Below are 7124 nucleotides of genomic sequence, written 5' to 3' on the forward strand. Positions count from 1 at the left end.
CCTAGTCTATCCACCCTGTCATATGCTTTCTCCAAATCCATGAAAGCCGCATACAACTTCTTTCCCTTCTCTAGAAACTTTTCCACTAAAGATCTGAGAATGAATATCTGATCTACACAACCTCTTCCCTTCCTAAAGCCTCCTTGTTCTTCTCCAACTAATTTCTCTGTTCTTTCTCTAACTCTGTCATTAAGTATCCTACCATATACTTTTCCTATAATACTAAGAAGACAAATGCCCCTATGATTACCACACACTTCTTTTTCCCCTTTTCCTTTGTACAAGGGAATAATTATACCTGACTTCCAATCCTCCGGGACTCTACCTTCCTCCCAGGCCAATCTGCACATCTTCCACATCCATTCTACTACTATCTCTCCCCCATGCTTCAGCATTTCACCACACACTCCATCAATTCCTGGGGCTTTCCCTGATTTAACTTTCTTCATTGCTTCCACAACTTCTATCCTACTGATTTCTTACTGTCTTCTCACCTCCCTTCTTCTTCCAGCCATTCCCCAGCCACTTATACTCGCATTACTTCCATCCTCCACGTTCAACAATTCCTTAAAGTGTTCTCTCCATCTGCTCACTTTTATGTATGTATATTTGCTGTTTTAATTTGTGAAGAATATTACATGTATTTAACTCATGTGCACCCATGCTGCTGAAAGTATGATATTAGTGACACAAAGTAAACAAATACATTTTCATCTTGAACGAACAAAAGTTATCCTCGTAACCAATGGGAAAGTAGTATCTATGAATATCAGAATAACATATAATGATAGACTTTTTGGTACTGAGAGCTACAAAACTTAGATATCCCTACAGTATTGAAAGCACGTTTGTTTGTAACTCTAGAAGCAACGCACTCTCATATAAACACTCAAAAGCCATGCACTTAACATTCATTTTTGACTGTAAGATCATGCAGTAATGATATCTTAGTATTATTATCGCCCAGTTGTAACATGCGGTCAATTTCCCTCTCTAAGTTGCTTTTGCGTAAGTTTTTCCTGAAAAGTGATATGAGTAGCAGCAACGATATTCTGTTTACTTTAACAAGGCGAAGTAAATCTTGATTTCCGAAATTTTAAAACAGACTAACACTAGAATATGATGCCAGTCAGGGACATGTGTTATGGAAAGAACTTAGAGAGGCATTATTGTCTCATTCTGCCACTGAGCTACGGACAGTAGGCTGCAATAGGACGAAAATCTCCGCCTAACTAAAGTTAATGAAGTATAGACACAGTACAGTCGTGAGCATATTTGATGATCACCCTCTGATTTTGTCCCTGGATGAAAGGAAGTCGTAGCCAGGGTTTTACATTAACTGAAAACCTTTAACTGATAGATTGATGCTTGTCTAGGTCGCACAAGTAATAATGCAGTCACGAACTGTTAGCTTTAAGCCACCAACTTGATACTGAATTATAGGATTTCTTTTGGTGTGAAATCCTGGCACGATCTTTCTTTTGGCCACTGGTGGTGACCAAGGTGACCAGCATCTATGCTGCACGATTACATAATAATGGACAAAAGTTCACCTACTATTCCACTGTGTCTTCTTCATACGTCAGCAGTGTCCTCCACTTTATTGCCTAGTAGCAGTAATACTTGTATCCCCTGGTTCATCCGAAACGCGAATCCGGTGGAGTGAAGGCTCAAGATGATCTGCAAATCATCACCCTTTTAGGGGAGAGGGAGGGAGTTGAGGGACCTTTGTTTAACCGGGCAGTAGAGCAGTTCGGTTACTTAGATGCTACCACATGAAGGCATTCCTCTCCAGCATTACTTTCCTGCCTGAAACATCATATCAGGGGAATTATCTATGCATAGAGAAACACCCAAGCCTCTCTCTGCCAAGGAATAATAACCAGGAGAGGAAAGTGAGAAGCACAAGTGAAACATCAGACGAACTTTTATCCCCAATCATACCTACTATCCACGTCAAGAAATGTCCTTCAATTGGCCACTTGCGAATTCTTAGCTACAGGGAAGTTGAAGACGCCGACATTAACCATTTTTTATTACTAGCATAAACTGAGTTTAAAATACATGAATATGTGAAAATCGCTTTGACAGTTTTAAGAATTTGTTGAATAATGTTAAGCATCAGTTTAGTCGTAAATATGGAAAGTAAACAATTTCTCAAGCACTGTGAAAAGACGGACGGTCTTCGATATTGTACCATCCTAATTTACAGCGAAGCTGAAACATAACATTCTTCAGCAAGAACTTGATATAATGTCAAAGCTTATTTCCACACGATATTTTTAAAGTGAAACTTGTGCTAAGCCTACGGAAATTAATATCGATATTTTCACCTCCCTTGTAGCCCGAAACTCACAAGTGGCCACTACACTCAGTCTAGCCCTGTAACGTTCCCAGTGTCTTTCCGCCGCCAAGATATAAAAAGCGTGGGGCACTTGAGCTGGCGATCAGATAATGTTAAGTGTTTACGTGGAGAGGAGACTGTCGCTTAGTCCTTAGTAACCCAGTCCACAACACCCTACATGCTCTGACGTCTCTTACACTTCACTATCTTACTATCACACACACACACACACACACACACACACACACACACACACACACACACACACACACACACACACACACACACACACACACACACACACATACACACACACACACACACACATACACACACACACACACACAGAAAGAAAGAGAGAGAGAGAGAGAGAGAGAGAGAGACATATTTACATCTCGTCTGTTTGCTTCGTATATAGCTGAAATCTGACCCCCTAAATCCGATGGCCCTTTTTACTTGTCTTATTCTTGGTACTTCCTGGCGATTTTATTCAGTTTGGGAAAAGTCATTCTAGTAGTGACAGGATTAAGAATGTTGTATCTAACCCTCCAGTTCGAATAATTACTCCTTAACTGAAAAGATACCAAGAACAACATAAAAATTGACATTTTTCTATTTTACTCTTGCAATATTCTGCTGAGTAGGTTCAACTTAGGACAGCCTCCTTGTAATAAGGAAGTTAAGACAGGCTGCATCTAGCTCCTTCGATTGGAAAAGTCTCTCCTAAGCCAAATAAAATCATCTGAAGGTAGCACGAGAACTATCGAAACTACATCATCGGGATGAAAGGATGAGTCCCGCGCGTTCCCCTCTACAGGGATTAGTTGCCGTTAAGCTACCGTTAGTTACACACTCTCCCTCAGTACGTGATGCTGGCCGAGCCATATAAGTACATTTTTTCTAACCTGACGAAAATTTCTAACCCTTGTCAACTCAGTTGATAGTCAAATGTAATCAAACTGAAGGGTCGAGCAGAATACCAGTAGTAACCAAGAAGAAAAACTTATGTCATAGCAATGGTTTATGGAAGCATGACTTACTGTTCCAAGAGGTGAGAGTGGCCTTGGTCAAGTAAAAATATAGATAGATAGATAGATAGATTTTTTTTTTTTAATTATTCGATCTGTGACGCTGTTACTACACTCTGATATTCCCTTTTTGTGTTTTTTATATAACCAGCAAGGGCATAGGCTGTCTCAGTAATTTACAATAGGATAAGTATGCGTGAATAATTCACCGAGAAAAAGGTAGTACGAAGTCTCCTGGCAACTTAGAATACTGTAACTGACCTTAGAGTCTTCTAAATCTAAATTTGACATCCATCGGTCCTAACCTGGACCGAGAAATCACACAGACCGAACCAGTTCAACAAAACCTAACTGTGTAAGCCACATCCTCACGACCTAACCTTCGCTTTGTTCAAAATTACTCATTGCAGATTATTAGTTTTCCCCTTCCTCTAAAACACAAAGATTTTCTCCAGCACAGCGAGTATCCAAGAACGTGGGAAGGTACTGGTCCTGTACAGTGCTTCTTCAGAATGGTACAGAAATCGCTCCTCTCAAAATTGAATGATAATTAAAACGAATCTTACCGGTGTTACCAAATCAAACTCCGGTGTTGTTCATATTATGCTTACAGTATTTCACTTTTACATGACCTAAATTTGCCGCCGCTCCATCTTGAACCCTGAGCTGTAACAAAAGACGAACACTGGAATGTGATGCCAGTTATGAAGAGTTATGGAAAGGATGCAGAGCTGTAGCATTTTATTTTATTCTAGTTTTTAATTGAGGTTACGTGAAATAAACTGCAAGAGGACGAAAATCTGAGCCAAGTTAAGGTGAATGAACTCTTGTGCATTTCTTAAACCTTAACCCGTTCAGCCCCTGGAAGCTATTCTCATTTTAATCAGCTAGGCGAGGATGAGAAGGAGGGATTGGGAGGAGAGGTGTATGAATGGAAGCGGGGGCGAGAGTTGAAGGGAGGGTAGCCTGATGATGGAAGATAGGGTGACATTCAGGCGATTCGTTTGTGGCCACTCCTTCCGGGACTATGGCGTCTGTATATAAATGGTCTGATTTTATTGACCTTAGGAACGTGCTTACAGTGAAGGGGTTGATGGAGTCAATAACGCATACAGTTCAAAAAATCTCACAGTTCGAAAAATCCCACAATTTAAAAATTCCACAGCTCAAAAAATCCCAGTTCGAAAAATCTCACAATTTAAAAAATCCCACAGTTCAAACTATCCCACAGTTCGAAAAATCCTACAATTCGAAAAATCTCTTCAGAAGAATCCCATAGTTCGAAAATTCCCTAGTTTGAAAAACTTCCACAGTTTGAAAAATCCCACTGTTCGAATAATCCCCACTGTCGGGGAAAATCCCAAAGTTAGAAAAATCCCAGTTAGAAGAATTCCAAAGTTAAAAACATCTCAAAGTTCGAGAAATCTTCACAGTTCGAAAAATTCCACACTTCAAAAAATCCCACAGTTCGAAAAATTACACACATCGAAAAATCCAAGTTTGAAAAATCTCATTAGAAAAATCCCATACTGTGATTCGACAAGTCTCCAGTTGGAAAAATTCACACAGTTCGAAAAATCCCACATTTCGAATAATCCCATAAGAAAAATCCCATAGTTCGAAAAGTCCCCAGTTCGAAAAACCATACTGCTCGAAAAGTCACGTAAGAAAAATCACCACAGCTTTTTAAAAACCCACAGACCGAAAAATACCAAAGTTAGAAAAATCCCAGTTAGAAAAATCCCATAGTTCGAACAGTCCCGTTAGAAAAGTTCCCACTAATCGCAAAAAAAAAAAAAAAATCTTCAGCTGAATAAAATCGTCCGGAAATAAGACTGAGTGACGTCCTCGGGCTGAAGGGTAAATATAAGGTTCTTACTTTTTTACCCTTAGGATTGAACCCATCACCACGACGACGCCCCTTCTGGTTTAATTCATGCGGCTTCCGGACGACTTTATTCAGCCTGGAGGAGAGCAGAGGGGGTTAATGAAGGCTAAAAAAAAAAAAAAAAAAAAAATCAGTCCGAAAAGCCTCTCCTGGTGTGAACAAAATTGTCTGGAGTAGCAAATAAATAAATAAAAGAATAAATAAATAGATAAGAAGATTAAGTATTTCATAATGATAAATAAAGTGGATGTGCAGTTTCTTTTTGTGAATTCAGGAAAAATAATAAACTTGGAAAATGAATACCCATTCCTGCGATATGCATGTCGATTTGAAAGAACTGCCAGCTAATAATACTGCGTCATAAAAGAAGCTACTATCCCTATGTAAAAGCCGCAAGATCGCAGTGGTGGCATATGTGAATGAAATATATTACAGAGGGCATAAGAAGAGTAACGATTTTCAACCACACTGTGATGTTTGGTGTGTTACCAGGATGCGGGATGGGTCCTGACTCGTTGTGCATCCCATTACCAATTTGCTCGATCTTTGCAAGTGGTGGTAGTAGCTAGAGGATGGGAGCCCATTCTACAGTAAGTACTAAGATAGCAGAGTCATATATGCCCCTTTTCCCCTATTTTGTACTCTTCATATTTTTGGAGGGGGCTGACCCCTTAAAAATAATGGTGGAAAATTATATGTATTTGATCAAGGAAACAGACTAACTAACCCGAGAAATTTCTTTTCAGTCCATGTACTCACATTCCCCTTATTTCCGATTGCTTTCATTTTGGGGAGGGAGGCTGACCATCCTTAAGAATCACTGGGGATGGTCCCCCTCCCCAGTATCGCATTACGAATGAGAGTCCATCGCACAAAATTTACTAAGATATCAGAGACATTTATGCCCCCTTTTCACTATTTCCGAGAATTTTTAATTTTGATAGGGGGCTCCCCCCCCTAAAAATCATGTATGGAAATTTTTATAGTAGAAGACCTTCCCAGCAACCAGAGGAACTCACCTGGAAATTTTCGTTCAAATCATTCAAATACCCTAGGAGTAGTTAAGCGCGCGCGCGCACGCACGCGCGCGCACACGCGCGCACACACACACACACACACACACACACACACACACACACACACACACACACACACACACACACACAGGCTGAATCTCGCGCAACAGGATTGGGAGAGTTGCCAGAAATTATACCATACTGCATCGCAGGACTGATAAATAAGAAAAAAATAAAATAAAATAGATTATACTGTATATATCTTCAGTCCAATGATGTATTTTTCATTGTAACTCATCTACCAGGAGTCGATTTAGTTCAGCCTTGGATTGGTCCCTGGTAGGGAAAGGGTTGATGAAGGCTATATCTAGCCCTTCCAAATCGAAAAGTCTCATCTGAACTGAATGTAATTGTCTGGAGGTATAAAAAAAAATGTGTTCAGAGTTATAAGATATTAAGCGCAATAATTGTATTAGGAGTGCTATGCTGCGTCGATATTCTTGTCCAGATCAAAACAACTTTCTCGTGGTCGGGATAACTCTAGCATTATAACGCCAGACGATTATATTCAACTGAGTCATAAGAGAACCGGCTAAGTTGTTCTATTGACAAACTTAACCCAAAATGTTTATTTATATTCAGCTCCTACTCTTTCTAATTTGACGAGTTATCTTCACTAAGATGACTCATTTTGTAATTTATTCTGGGTACCACCAGAAGAGTTTATTAGGTTTAAGAGAAACTTGTCGAGCTGGAAAGGTTAGATTTAGCCTTGATTAAACGGGTCGCATCAACAGAACCTTTCTAAGGTGAATAAAATCGCTTTTATTATGCAAGGACGAAGGAAC

Source organism: Coenobita brevimanus, chromosome 6, assembly GCF_032717465.1.
Source record: "Coenobita brevimanus isolate Jiangsu-jjx chromosome 6, ASM3271746v2, whole genome shotgun sequence".
Lineage (NCBI taxonomy): Eukaryota > Metazoa > Arthropoda > Malacostraca > Decapoda > Coenobitidae > Coenobita > Coenobita brevimanus.